This window comes from Eptesicus fuscus, chromosome 14 (assembly GCF_027574615.1).
Source record: "Eptesicus fuscus isolate TK198812 chromosome 14, DD_ASM_mEF_20220401, whole genome shotgun sequence".
Taxonomy (NCBI): Eukaryota; Metazoa; Chordata; class Mammalia; order Chiroptera; family Vespertilionidae; genus Eptesicus; species Eptesicus fuscus.
Genome location: NC_072486.1, coordinates 71605810 through 71622076, shown reverse-complemented (window position 1 = coordinate 71622076; position 16267 = coordinate 71605810). Strand labels below are relative to the sequence as shown.

Sequence of the window (16267 nt, the reverse complement as noted above, 5' to 3'; positions counted from 1 at the left end):
AGGGCACGTTTAATAAATAACCAATGAATTCATAAATAACTGGAAAAGCAAATCATTGTTTCTCTCTGTTTCTATCTGTCTGTCTCTTTTTCCTTCTCTTTCTCTCTCTCTCTCCCTTTCTCTCCTTCTCTCTCCCTTCCACTCTTTCTCTCAAATCAATTCTAAAAAGTACATATTTTTTAAAAAAGATATAAATATCTCATCATTGAAGGGCATTAAAATATAGTTCATAGAATCCCAGGAAAGAATGCAACCTCATTTTACTGTCAATCTATCAGCGTCAAAGTTAATTGCACATCCACATGGCACTAAATGCAATTTTAGATAATTAGCCTACAACAGTCTTCACATAAAATTGGAAATAGCAGTAGAAATATATTGAGAACTAGCCACATTTTCCCAACGCAGGTCATTTAGAAGAGCCTCTAGAAAAAAATTATTCTATGTCACTGCTAGTGAAAAATGAAATTACATTATAAAGCAAGCTTAATGTCCAAAATGTTAAGCGTGTTTTCTAAAGATATATTACATACATTTCCTGACTTTGGAAGCAACCACTTTGAACTAAACTTTTCCATTTTCAGACCACTGTCAGCCAACAACTACAAACACAAGTGCAAATGACCTTGTTTTTTCCTATTACCAAATCGCATCAATTAGGAGATGTTATTTACAAGAAGTCCAATTTCACCATTAAATCTAAGCTGGCTTTCAGAGCATCACTTGAAACTTAAAAGTTAACATGGTTTATGAATCAAAAAACATTTGATATTTCTAGATTCTTATGTAATCAATACACCGAATAAGTATCACTTCAGAGATGCAATTTCAAAAGCAGTTTCATTTTGTCTTTCACTTGTTTCTTAATTTGTATTAATGTAAGTAACTCATCCCTCAGCCCTGGATGAAAACCTCAGAAAGCCCCATGGTTTTTCTAATTACTTTTATCTAATACAAGTCTTATAGTCACTTTAGGACACAAAACAGTCTCCTTTTGGCTAATAGAATATCCAGCTTAGTGCTATGCCAGCTTCCCTTCCCCAGCCGGCTAGGCTCTGCAGCAGGTTTAACATGCACCACTCGGGAAGGGAGAGTTTATGAAAACCGCTCTCTTTTTATCCAAATCTTCTCGCCCTTACTAAGTGTTTTAGCCCTCTCTGGGTTGGAAGGGACTGGAGGTAGATGGTGAAGATGGAGGTGAGAGGAGCAGGAACATTCCACCTGACTGGTTCGCTAGCCTTACCAAGGAGGGTGGTGAATACTTAAAGACTGCTCTTTCCCATAGAGTACTTGGTAACTTTAGAGGACCATGCCTTCTCCCACTGCTGAGGTCCCTTCATCCATAGTTTCCTAACGTAGGTCATACATTTAGGACAGGAAACATAATCTGTGGGGTCCAGTAAAAAATTAAAACACAAAGTTGTTTGTTTAAAAAATAAAGAATTTCAAGATGGTGACAGCACACCATTTAACCACCCAAACATGTAACCCTTTGCCATGACGTAGGTTGCATACCCATGAAGCTAGCCTTGCACACACTCCTTATGTATAACATCTAGAAAGCAGTTTTAGTGGGCTGAGGTCTCCATGTTCTCTAACAACCAATTATAATTACTTGATGTCTCTCTATTAAATAGGACCTGAATCAATCTCATTTCAACTCTTTGATGTCCATGGCCCAACATAGTCTATAGGAAACACTCATGAATCTTCATCTAAACAAAATCTGGCAGTTCAAGATGACCATTGAAATCAACATTCTGTCATTTCCACAGGATTCCTGCTTTTCATCTCCACCCCCATTCAGCCTATCAAGGCCTTCAGGAAAAACTTAAGTCATTAATTTGTGTCCTTGAAACCCTTTTCTCTCAACTTGAAATGAAGGGAGAAGCACTTGGATGGGGCAGGACTCAGCACAATTCTCTCCAAAGAAAAGCTCTTTCATAAGAACCTTTCTCTTTAATCTCCAACAACTACATTCTTTTATTCCCTCAACGGAGGCCCAGTGCACGAAATACATGCACTGGTAGGGTCCCTAGTGGCTGGCGGTGGCTGGCCAGGGCCTCCCTCCCTTCCCCCGGCCAGCCCCGCCCCCTGGTCGATCTCCCGGTAGAGGGGACAATTTGCATACTACACTTCTATTATACAGGATGTGGGCAAAACTGGATTTCAAAATTTCTTCTGGAAATTTTGTATCTTTGTCCTCACTTTAGTATTCAATATTTATCATTATGGATCCCCTGCTGAAACTTATATTTTAACAACCATTATAATTACTTGATGTCTACTCACACATCCAACCTATTTTATGATGTACAATACTTTTAACACATGCAATCCATTTCTTGATCACATAGGCTCTTCTTAAATCAGAGCAAACTTTTGATAAGTAGATTAAATCATGGACCTATTTCCAATTTAAATAAATTTTATGGTCAGAAAATATTTAATACTTTTTTTTTAACCAGTGTGAAACAGTTGTGTGTTATGTTTTGTTGGGTTTTGTTTTAACTTTAACTGATAGTCCCAATGTGACATTGTCAAATGTGGGAAAAAATTTTTTCTGCTGGAAATTTTGAATTGTGTTCAGGATCATCAACACAAAACTGTCAATAATTTTCTTTGCAAATATAGATTGACATTTAACTTTTACTACAAAGTGCAAGATACACACATTTGGTTCTTTTAAGAGTAGAAGTAATGGCTCTGTATTTGCTGCCATTCAGTTCAAATTATTTTCTGAGTTCCTTGTGATTTTGTGTTTGACATATGAATTACAGAGAAATGTTTTTCAAAAATTTCCAGATATTTAGAGTTTTCCTAAATAGCTTATTGTTATTGATTTCTCATTTAATTCTGTTGAGGTCACTGAACACGTTATACAAATACAAATGTCAATTATTTAAGATGATTGATAATTTTATTCATATGTTATTTTTACTATCAACTACTAGCTGTTTATGAACAACTGATGGAGGTATTAAATTTTATGCTTATGAAATTGTCTGTTTCTCCCTTCAATTCTGTTTCATACATTTTGAGGTTTTGTTACTACTCACATAAGCAATTATGTCTTTGTGATGATTTCTCCTTTTTATTTCTATAGTATGGAGTCTGTTTTCTATGTGTTTCCTTTATGTTTCTATTCATAATTCACTAGTACAAATACTTTGTTATTAAATGCTACCAACCGGTAGGACAAGCCTCCTTCACATTATCAGTTTCCAAAACTTTCTTTGCTAAGTTACCAGCTCATTCTTTTAGATAAAATTTCAACTTATTTTATCAACTTCTAAAAATAAGCAATTATAACTTTGATTGGAATTATGTATAAATTAGACACACATTGGGAGAAAGAAGACATTTTCATAAAATTGAGTCCTACTATTGGGAAATAATCATTTTTAATTATTAGAATTTGCTTTTATATCTTATAAAGGTTTGAATAAGATATAACTTTTCAAATCTGTTTTCAAATCTGTTAGCATAAATTTAAGAATAAAGGGATCCTTTTTACATATCCTTGGCAACATCCTCACTTTCCTAGTCATCTGTGTACAGTACATATTTTATTAAAGTTGGTAGGGCAGTGGTTCCCAATCCTGCCTGCTCATCAGGATCACCTGTGTAACCGCACACACTCAGCTCTGTCCAACACTCAATCGCTAAATCTATCAAGAGTCTCCTAAGCATTTTGATGCCCCAGTCAAGAATAAGAACTAATAACCAATTTCTTGCTCCTCTTTGCATTTTTATACCATTATTTGTTTTTATGCTGATTTCCAACTAGGTAAGTCTTTAGATCATTTATTTTTCAAGCAGCTTTTGGATGGGAATATTTTATACCTTTGTCAATCTGAGGATGATTTTTCTTTCCTTCTTATATGAACGCCATCTTGTCTGGGTAAAAACATCCTGAGGTGGTATCCTTCCATAGAAATATGTGTTGTTCAATCACCTGTGTCTGGCATTTTACATAGTGCACAGGAGCAAGGAAGTCCAAGGCCAGGAAGACTTTTCTTGCTTTCAGGTAAGCCTTCTGCTTTTCCGCCTGATTAAATCAATTCTTTTTCTACCCTTAAAATTAATATATAACATATAATTAATATATAACCAGGGCAATACTAGTGTTGGCTGGTATTGCCCTGGCCTGTAGCCTTTTTAATCTAAAGATTCTGCTACATTTTGTTTGCAGCATCCATCATTCCATTTGTTCTAGTCTCTTTCAAAAACACCTATTTCTCTCCTATTGGATCTCCATTTTCTCTTGTCCATACACACACACACACACACACACACACACACACACACACACACTAGTGGCCTAGTGCACGAATTCATACACATTAAAAGGGAATTAAGTAGAGGAAATATTTTAATATTACTATTTGCCCTTTCTCTATAATAGAAGTGTCAGATGACAGAAAATTAGTAAAATGTATATGAAAATCTCGCTCCCGTCAGAGTCTAAGGCGCACCGCGGGACCCAGAGTCAAGTCCCTGCCCACCCGCATGCGCTTCAAAATTGCAAGAGACCCAGGCCCGCCCGGCCCTACCCCCATTGGGTGAGACCCAGACCTGGCCGGCCCTATCCCCCGTCAAGCCCCGCCAGGTGGGGGGTGCAGCCTCAGGTCCCCTGTCAAGCCCCACTGGGCGGGGAGTGCAGCTTCAGGTCCCCTGGCACAGCCTCAGGTCCCCCGGCCCGGCGCCAGAGCAGGGGGTGCAGCCTGAGGTCCCCTAGCCCAGTGCTAGGGTGGGGAGTACGGCCTGAGGTCCCCACCCCAGCCAGGCACCACGCAGCCTCAAGTCCCCGCTGATCAGTCGTTACACGTCACAGTGTGATGACCATTTGCATATTAGCCTTTTATTATTAGGATCTTATTTCCTACTCTATCACTTTATGCCGGAAGCCAATTCCAGCATGTCAGCAGGGCTGAATCATCTGGAGGTGGCTGAGGGAATTTCCCCAAACCTGAAAAGGATGCATAAATTGATTGCTTGCTGCCAGACAGCTAAGAGCATTTCAATCTACATGTTATTGCCTCCTCCTGGCCAAACACCTAAACAGCCAGAGGTAGTTTCACCAATCTGACAATGGATTTATGTACTAAACCCTGGCCTTTGAAATGTATATCTACCTTGCCTTAGGGCAATTTGGGTTAATAAAAAGCAAGGGGTCCTGAGACAAGGAGAACTTGGTTTCTTTAGCCAAGCTCCTCTGGCTCCCCATAATGCCTTCCAAAATTGTGTTTCATCTCTGGACTCTTATTTAATTTACACACAGAGCTTCTCCAGATTCTTGAACCCTTCTAGATGCTGGATCAAGAACCCCAGCAACTTAATTCCTTTCCTTTGGGTTCTGGGAGATCTTAATTTTGTTATGGGTTCAATTTTTTAATGGTGTTGATTTTTCACTGTTACTTTAATATATGCTTTGATTCTCCTAGTTCATTTTAAATTCTTACAATAACCCTATTAGGTAGGTAGTCTCATACTACAGAGAAGGAAACTGAAGCACTGAGAGGGCAAGGGTTTGTCCCAGGTTGTACGGCTAGAAGTGGTGGACCTAGGAGGCACTCCACTCTGCCCCCAAGATCTCGCCCCCTTCTCTGCTTTCTTTCCTCAGCTTTTCAGACAGTCCTCTCTCTTCATCACGATATGGCTTACCCATAAGCCACTCAGTCACTTCAAAGTCTGTTTCCTTGAATTTTAAGACACAAAGCAGATGCTATCTAAAAATTACTTTCTAAAATTTACTTGTTTCTCGTAATTTTGTCAGATGTAGGTTGTTTCCTTGCATCTTAAGTATTATGTCATTTTCCTTTTTCTAGGCTGCAAAATCTTTCAGATGCTTTTTTTTTTATTCTTTTTCTTTTTCTGTTTACTCCATCTTTGGACCAGTAAGAGCCAATCCTCATCTGGTGTTTACCCATAAGCAGGGCAGGTAGAGTCTCCTCAAATATATTTAACTTTTCAGCTGGTTGCCATTAATATGCTTCTCTAATAAAGCGATTCAGTGGGCAGACTGACGCCAATTTACATGGCTGTGTTCCTTTCAGCTGAGAGTAAGAGGAAGTTAGAGCCACAGACCCTGCAAAGGATTTGAATATAGACTCTGCCACTTCCAAATTATGTAAATTTAGGCTGATTACTGTATTCTCCTGGGTCTTCACTGGTTCCATGAGGATAACAGCTACCTAACCCAAGGTTTTGTTGTTCTGAAGGATTAAAGAAATAATGCATGTAAGGCATTTGGCTGTGCCTGGACAAACATGAACATATAGCGATAGCTATCATTTCCATAATGATGACACTCTTTCTAGCTTGTCTTTGCCTATTTTTATATCCTGTAGATTATCTCACAGAAATGGGAATTTGGGGATCAGATGCCAGTGCCAAAGTCTCCATATTACTTAGAGCTCCCAGAAGTCTGTCAAGCCTGTAGTGTGCTGGGAGATGATTTTCAGGTGTGTGCCCACATGTGTACTACTCTTCTGTCTCTCCTATTGCATCACATCCCTTAAGGGAAAAGGCTGTGCTTCTAAGGTCCATTATTCTAGAGCCCCCTCCGTGTATGCGGGAGGCCGAGCACTGCAGGTGCACGCATGAATCGCTACACAAGAGAAGAAACAACATGCCTATGGGTGGAAATGAACTCATTATCATCCAACAGTTACAGAAACACGTGTGAATATGACACTCCATGGGTAGAGAAAATATAAATTATTTTGAGAGATTTTTTTAAAAAAAGATTACAGAGTAAAAAGCAAAGACTTAGAACAAAATAATACAGAATCCTATTTCAACACCACCCTTTAGTACATAAAATCAGCTCTAATGTAAATCAAATGACATGTTCTGAAGCACCACATGTAGAGAAAGAAGATACTGTTATACCATTAACTTTAGAACCTTTGCCATTAATAATGGGTGTAATTTGGAGCTTTCGGGGTGAATTTTCAGGATAAATATTCTATTTGTGGCTCTAACATAAACGTACTTCATTTGCTGAAATTCTAAGTCATATGCTTCATGCCTAGCTTTCTAAAGCTTCTAGATATTGAGTAAATTGGTAGACTTTTCCAACAAAATAAGTAACCCCATCAAAAACATATCAGATTTTGTGACATTCTAGTGAACCAGCAAAATAACAGCTCCCGGTAAAAAGATGACTTAGAACATGTGAAAGAAAACTTGTTTCCAATGATTAAAAAGAGAGTAGAATTTGACTTGCTCATCGATTTGTAAAATAAACGTTTGAAATAAGAGGCTTTTGTTGAGTGGCCACATATTGTGCCGAGAAGCAGTGACCACTTGTGGGGGCTGAAGAGCCCTGTGCCACGCACACTCGAGGCATTCTGCAGGCACCCCTTCACAGGTGCTGGGCCGAAGTCCTGTTCTAACAATCCCCAGACAGGTTCGCCCCACCGGCATGGTATTCACATCATCGTGACTGCACAGAACTACTTTCTTATTTGGCTTTAATCACCTAGGACTTTTAAGTCACAACAAGAAAGAAAAAACAGCATTAAACATCTTTCCTAAAATTGAACATATAAACGATTATCCAAACAACCAACCAACCAAACCTCAAAAAAAAAAAAAATAAAGTGACAGGTAGCTTCCTTGAAATGTTTCAATATTTCAGGAATAATGTAGTTAGCTAATATGATAATTTTAGAAATATCTACTTATTTGTGACTTGAAAAGAAATGTGTGAACAGTTTTAACATAAGCATCCCCACACGCTAATTAAAAAGTGAAAAACAAAGAATTAAAGGCAGCCTCCTGTCTAGTGGGGATAATATAACAGATAATTTGTGGGGGCAGAGGTTGTAATGAAAATTTTAAAATATGCTCCCTTTTATAGCAGCAGGAAACGTAAGTTCTCTTAATTAAAACTGTAAGTTCCCAGGACAGAAAGAGAGAATGATGGAGACAGTTTTGCTCTTGGTGCTGTGCCCTCCCCCAAACCCCTACCACCCCCTCCAACCTTGGACACTGAGGAGTAACTCACCAGTCACAAGAACTGCTGAGCATCTGGAAAACATGGAAAGATCTTACCACTCTCACCTTCCACCAGCTGAAATGATTTACTTGCTATCACCAGCAATCAAGGGTAAAGGAATGCCAAAGGTTTGAAAGCAGTCTTTATTCAAACCCTGCCAGCAATTTTTACCACCATTAAATGTTCCCCAGTTCTTGAATGCCTACCTGCTGCTACGCCCCACAGCAAACCAGAAAATGGCTGCAGTTGCTAAGAGAGATTCGCTGCACAGACCACAGGGCATCCCTGGGAAGAGGCACAGTCCCTGGAGGGGTAACTTCCTCATATGCCTGCAGTAAAGATGTGTGCCCCTGGGACAGGTTGCAGATGTGTGAACCGGGGCCTGGAAGCTCCTAAGCTATTCTTAAGTCAGAGGCACAGGGACCTCTAAGGCAAAAGGTGAGAGCTGATCTTGTTCAAGGAACAGACAGATCTCAACAAGACAAGTGTCATTAGCAGGAACAGGGTAAGAAGCTATTTCAGATCATGCAAATTTGTCTTTCTTTATTGCATTTAATGCAAGGAACGCTGTGAAAATGCTTTGTAAACCATCAACTGTGGTACACAGGTTAGCTGGTATTATTAATATAAAACTGGTCATTTATCAAGGCCTGTTTGTGTTGGTTCACATCAGTAAAAATGTTCAACTACTTGTGTTTCTGCTAGACTTCCTTTTTACATTTCATCATTTATTCAAGCGAGGTCTACACATGGGCCATTTTTCAGCAACCAGCTGCCTTGTCTTCTTTATTCTGCTGGGCATTTGTGAGCAGAACGGGAAGGGAGTACTTAACTAGTCTGTAATAGAGGACACATTATAGAACACTGTAAACATGTGTTACGCATTATGAAACAGTGAAAAGTGTGCGTATTCTCTAAAGGCGTTTAGGCCCAGATGAATGGTAATCATTTCCTGAGTCTCCAGCATGATTTATGACTGGCTGTGATCAATTTCTGAAGAGTAAACCTGAACTATAGTTTTAAATCTATCCTTGTAAGAATCCCAACTTCTATTGGTCCAAGCAATGCCACCCACTTTCACACTAAGACTCCGTGGCCTCAGACCAAATGACACCGCTCTTCTGTGTAGGCGGCCCCTGACAGCGCTCCCTGGAATTTGCTGCAGGAAGGAGATCAGCACCCTGCCATCTCCACCCCCGCTCTTCTGGAGCAGCTCCTGAAGACATCTGCTTTTGTCCTCTAATATCCTTAGTCTCCCGTTAATATTCCTGGAGAACACAAGGGCAGTGAAATAACAAATTTAGTTAGGATGGGACTAAGGTCATCAGCCTTTGCCAAAACCAGGTAAGCTCTCAAACGCTGATCAGTTCCAGAGAAGTGTTACACGGAACTGACGCCTGTGGTCACAGTCCCTCAGCCAGGGTAGATAATGCTACCAGTCACATGTCCTTTTCATCCAAACGCCTTCGCTTTGTCCACAAGATCCGATGATGCTCTGAAGTTTCTCATAGGACATACATCCCCAGGAGCCACAGGACTAGGAATGGGGTATCCAGACATGCCTGTCACCCATTCCTGTGAGTGACTGTCCCCTGGGGCTAGCCAGCAGGAAAGGACTCAAGTGCAATTTTACTGCCTCTGTGCTAAAGCAAATGATTCAAATGGGACTCACATCCAGAGCCCAGGTCACAGCCCTGCACTCATACCCACTGACCTAACTGCACTTCAGAAGTCCTAAAAGAGGATCTGTCAGGGTGTGTATGAGGCATCATGAGAGTTGTCCGAGCTGATGCAGTACAGCCATGCACTCAGAAGATCCCTCTAAAACTAATCCTGTGCTTGGAAGTCAATGCACAGACTGTTTTGCCTGTATAGTCTATTTTTAAATACTGGTACCAGGCACATGGATACTTGCAGCTGTGTTTGAGAAGTAAAGAATAGCATGTACTTTCTTGACATTAAGCCTGGCATCCATAGAAACTATTCCTACTCCATTACAAATAAATAAAAGTATTAACAGAAAAATTCCCCAAAATGACCCAAAAAAATCAATTTATTGAAGGAAAAAATCTTAATAGCCCATTTCCAAAATAATTCTTTCTTTAAAACACACACACACACACACACACACACACACGCCCCATCACCACCACCCAGCAGTCTGCCTGCTCTATCTATGAGTCTGTCTCTATTTTGTTTGGTGGTTCAGTTTGTTCATTAAATTCCACATATGAGTGAAATCATATGATATTTGTCTTTCTCTGACTGGCTGATTTCACTTAGCACAATGTTCTCCAGGTCCATTCAAGCTGTTACTAAAGGTAAAATTTTCTTCCTTTTTATGGCTGAGTAGTATTCCATTGTGTAAATGTACCACAGTTTTTTTATCCACTCATCTACTGATGGGCACTTGGGCTGCTTCCAAATCTTGGCTATTGTAAATAACACTGCAATGAACATAGGGGTACACATATTCTTTTGAATTAAGTGTTTCTGGTTTCTTCAGATAAATTTTTGTAAGTGGAATTGCTGGGTCATGAGTTTTTGCACAGCAAAAGAAACCATCAACATAATGAAAAGACAACTCACTGAATAGGAGAACAGATTCACCAATGACACATCTGATAAGGGGTTAATATCCAAAATTTATAAAGAACTTATAAAACTCAACACACACAAAAATACCCCACAAACATTGCAATTTAAAAATGGGCAAAAGAGTAAAATAGACATTTTTCCAAAGAGGACATACAGATGGTCAATGAACATATGAACAGATGCTCAACTTCACAAATCATCAGAGAAGTGCAAATTAAAACCACAACGAGGTATCGCCTCACACCTGTCAGAATGTCTATCATCAATAAATCAAAAAACTAGTGTTAGTGAGAATGTGAATCCTCATGCGCTATTGGTGAAAATGCAGATTGGTGCAGCCACTATGGAAATCAGTATGGAGTTACCTCAAAAAATTAAAATAGAACTGCCAAAGTATTTCTTTCTGAAGCTAATTTAGTATTAGTAGCAGTCTTTATTTTATTATTATTTCCCAGTGTTAAAATGACCCTACAAACAAAAGGCGCTTTTTTTTTTAACACACATAAACCACATGAAGTGTACAACAGGCAATCAAATGCTCTTTATGTCATAAAGGGTAATAATCAAATAAATTACTCCTGAAAGCTATCTGTGTTACAGTGTTTTTGCTATGATGCCATTCAGCCACAAAATCACACTAGGAGACCAGCATCAAGGGCTCCAAGTGTATCTTCTAAGGTCAAGAAATTCACCAGCACCTTGACATACTAAGAATCTACCCTAGGATTCACAAGCCCATCAGCCCATGTCTGAGTGAAAGGATCACAGATACATCAGAACACACTATGCTGGGATCCCTATTTTGTTTCTCTCACTCTTCAAGTGTGAAGAACTAGGAAGTAAGAATTGGAAATGAGAGTGAAAAATTGGAAATCCAAACTTACAGACCCTGGGAGAAATGTTGTCCTCAAAGCTGAAACACTACTTGGAGGGAGAAGAATCCCAGGAAGAAATGAAAGCCACTAAACAGCTATGGTTTTGCAACAGCATTGGACCGTTGTTCCTTCATTACAAAGAACTCATCAGTAGAATGAATACCCTTGTCCCTGGATATATGGCCCTGGAGGCTCCCTGCTCCTCATAGGAAATAAACAGCTTTCGGTCTGAATTAATTGAAAAAGTAATGATTGTTTTTGTTTCACAAGGTCATAACTGAAATTTATATTTGAACTACCCTTTGGGGATTAATAGCCTAGATTACCAAATGGTCAAAGGAAAAGGCTAATGATGTTTCCACATGTAAGCTTTTTTTTTTTTAAGTAATGAATGTTTGGGTAAGGTAAGGTATAATTCTAACTGTGGATAAAATATTTACTGGTTATTATATTTTCATTTTAAATTCAAACACTTGGAGAAAAAGAAAACAAAATGGCTTATCTAAGAGTTTGGTTATCCGGGAGACTTTGAATCACATGGATAAGTGAAATTATGAGAGCTCATAAAGTCCTTGGCTCCCACAGCCTTCACTAGAACTCTCCTCAACATCCACATGTCCTCAGACTCCATCAGAACTACCCAAATATCTCAGTGCCTTCCTTTCCCCCAGTGCATCTCCCACTGAAACACTTTCTCCATCCAGTGAAGAGCTCACGTTTCTCCAGATGCTATTTCTTCAAACCATTATTTCTCAACTAGAGGCCCGGTGCCCAAAATTCATGCACTTGCGGGGGGGAAGGGGGGGGGGGTCCCTCAGCCTGGATTGCAAGAGGGTGTAGGCCAGGCTGAGGGACCCCACTGGTGCACGATTGGGGCCGGGGAGGGATGTGGGAGGTTGGCCAGCCGGGCAGGAACCGCAGGAGGGCTCCAAGGTGTGTCCCAATCTGCCAAACCCCAGCAGCAAGGTAACCTACCAGTTGGAGCGTCTGCCCCCTGGTGATCAGTGCACATCATAGTGAGCAGTTGAGCAGCCTTAGCATATCATTAGCATATTACGCTTTGATTGGCTGAACAGCCGACCAGATGACCGGACACTTAGCATATTAGGTTTTTATTATATACGATACTGTAAGCTTGGGTCTATCTAGAATCTTCCATCTGTGCTTTCTTAGGAGGCTGGGCAGTGTTAAAGCACAGAACAGTATATTTTAAAGCCAATACACTTTTGAAGTCTATAGACTCATCTGGGTTCATGGAACCAAGACAGGTCTAGTGAATCCTATTGGCTAGGAGGAGTCCGATCCTCCTACATGTCCCTAGTTACACAGTGGACATTCCAAACTTCTTTATGCTCCTAACCCATCCTTGTCCTCCTCGTGACATGCAACCTTGCTTTCCTTCTCCTGCTAGTAATCTTTTTTTTCCCCAGCACTCTCAAAATTCTGTTCCTTCCCTTATCTTTCTCACAGGAAACTGTTTCTTTGTCTCTAAGATTAATTAATTCTATCTATGCTTTCTCTTCCCTCCCGACTTCCTTTTATCTTTAAGCTGCTACAAACAGTACTCTGACCAAAACTACTTCTTCCAGCTATGAGGACCACATTCTGCCCAGTGGCTTTGTGTTTGTGTTTCTAATTTTTCACTCTCATTTCCAATTCTTACTTCCTAGTTCTCACGCTTGAAGAGAGGAACGAAATAGGGATGCCATGCATAGTGTGTTCCGATGTATCTGTGGTCCTTTCACTCAGACATGGGCTGATGGGCTTATGAATCCTAGGGTAGATTCTTAGTATGTCAAGGTGCTGGTGAATTTCTTGACCTTAGAAGATACACTTGGAGCCCTTGATGCTGGTCTCCTAATGTGATTTTGTGGCTTAATAGCAAAAACACCCTCCAGGGCTGGCTGATGATTAGATGGCAAATGACTTTCTGGGGAATATGGGAATGTGTCTTCATATACAAACCAACCAATCTAGAGCCCAAGCCCCCTTTATAAAACTCTCACACTTCAAGCCACTATCCCTGGCCCTAACCACCCCAGGGCCAGTCCCTATATCCTGGAGTCTTCTGAAATTGTTCAACCTAGCCAAGCTAAGCCTGCTTACTTTGAGTTACCCATTCCTTCACTGGGAAACCACAATAAAGGCTTTGCCTATGCTGATGTCTCCTTTCATCCTCAGGAAAAGCAATTTAAAGTTCAATGTTAAGTTGTTAGACTTCAAGGTAAGTACATAGTTTGGGGAAAATAATATTTACCTATGTCAATTTATTAAACAACTATAATAAAATTAACATTAAAAATGAACAAACATTACTTTTTAAAACCATAAATTTATCCATCTTAACATTTGGAGAAATCTCATCTAGGGCATTCAATGTACTGCTTTAAAGAAGTGACGAGCTTTTATAATTTGATCTGTGTTGTTTTGAACACAGGAAAAGGAAGGTGCTAGGCTGGGTTTACTTATGTTCTCAAAACAAAAGACTTCTGGTCCTTCCAAAGCTACACAAGCCAAAGGATGCCGGTTTTACTTGTTTATTTAGAGGTGACTCCAAGTTATGCAATAGTGTTCTAATTTTCCTCCTCTCCTTAGATAATTGCTAACATCAATAAAAGGAAAACAGCTTATGATGCTCATGTCCTTTGGTGCAGTTCTGAACCCAAGCAGGCCAGCTGCCATGGGTGGATGGATGCTCTGACCACCAAGCTTCCCACAGGGGCTGCTAAGGTTGCCCTGGAAAGTGTTTGCAGGAGCAATCCTCTCTCTGAGCCCCGAGGAGGGCACAGTGAATTATCAGTGCGTCCTGTCCATGTTAAAAGTAAGTACACGGACGCACATGGCTCGTCTTGCTTAAAGCTAGAGGGTCTGGCTGAGCATCTGGAAAGGGACTGGAGATTCTGGAGATGCGAAACCACAGAATTCATTCCAGAATGAAGACCCTAGTTGCCAACTGCCTGGATGTGAATTTTGGCTCCAAAATTTCCTAGCTCTCTGTCCTCTGCCAAGTTGCTAACCACTCTAAGCCTCGGTTTCTCGTGTGTAAAATAAGAGATAATAATACCTAACTCATAGGACTGCTGTAAGGCTGAAAGAAATAATTAATGGACAGTGCATACATAGCATGTTGCCTGACACGACGACAAGTGTTCAGTTCTGTTGCTCTCAGTAAGAGAGGACGAGACAACTTATACACCACTTATAAACTACCCAGGCTAAGTTTGGGCTGAAAGATAGGTCACAGGAGGCATTACCAAGACTGATGTCCCTACGTCCTCCTGCTTCTTCCCGTTTTAAATACAAGCAATGTTCTTGGATCAGCAAGCAAAGACCTGCTGCTAAATTTCCTCAGAATCTTTTCTTAGAACAGTTGTAGAGCCACACTAAAATTGAGAGGAAGGCACAGAGATTTCCCATACACCTCCTGCCCCTACACCTGCACGGCTTCCCCCATTATCAACACCCACCAACAGAGTAGTACATTTGTTACAACTGATAAACCTACACTGGTACATCATAATCACCCAAAGTCCACAGTTTACCTTGGGGTTCACTCTTGGTCTTGTACATTCTATGGGTTTGGACAAATGTTATGACATATATCCATTTTTATAGCATGAGACAGAGCAGATCTGCTGCCCTGAAGATACTCTGCGCTCCACCTGTTCATCCTTCCCCCTCCCCCACTCCTGCCGTAACCACGGGTCCTTGGACTGTGCCTGTGTTGCCTACATCAGAATGCCACAGAGCTGGAACCCTGCAGTAGGCAGCCCTTGCAGTCTTACTCAGCAATATGCACTGACGGTTCCTCATGTCTCGACACCTCATTTCTTTTCAGACTGCTTAATGTCCCATTGTCTGGTTAATGTTCCACCTACGGAGGGACGAGTGGGTAGTGTCCAAGTTTGGCAATTATGAAAAAAAGCTTCTAGAAACATCTGCATACAGGTTTTTTTTGTGTGTGGACATAAGTTCTCAACTCCTCTGGGTAAACATCAAGGGGCATGACGGCGGGATTTAATGGTGAGAGTATGTTTAGTTTTATAAAAAACCTCCAAACTGCCTCCCAAAGTGGCTGTACCATTTTGTATTCTATCAGTAATGAGGGAGACCTCCTGTTGCTCTACACCCTCACCAGCGTTTAGTATTGTCAGTGTTTGGATTTTGGCATTCTCATAGGTGTGTAGTGCTGCTAAATATTTTATAATGGTCATAATTAGCGAGTTATTAGTAATAATAGGAAGAGAGCAAAGGGGAGGCCAGACATGATAAGCATGGTCACCTGGGCAGCTTCACCAGGAAGCTGCAGCTTCACACTCCCCAGGGAACCACTGGTCCCTTCCCCCGAAGGGACTGAACAAAGGGGGAGTGAAGTCAGAGTGATGTAGTGAAAATGCCTGCCTGTCTGTCTAGCCTGGGAACAGATTGGCTAGGGGGTGGACCCCCATCAGAAGTGCATGGAATCTTGGAAGGTTGAGACCCCCAAAGAGTCCTCTTCCTCTTGTGCTCTTGTTCGTGTTTGCTCTCTCTTGCTCCATGACCCGCACTTGCCAGTGCGCTCGCCTGTTCTCTCTCCACAGCCATGTGGCCGTAAGCAGCTGCATGGCCCCTACCCTTGTGGACTCCACACGCAATGGATTGTGGCTGGGAACACAAACTAAGCTAGCCAGATGCTGGACTGGACTATCCTATCTAATAAAGAGGGAATATGCTAATAGACCCTCACACCATCACAAAGATTGGGCACCCACAGCCAATAAGGAGGGAATATGCTAATTGACTGCCA

At 40.8% G+C, this 16267-nt stretch overlaps 1 protein-coding gene across 1 annotated transcript in view; it reads right to left on the bottom strand.

Moving 5' to 3' along the window:
• Positions 1-16267, bottom strand: part of CTTNBP2 (cortactin binding protein 2) — a 179999-nt gene that overhangs the window by 112339 nt on the left and 51393 nt on the right.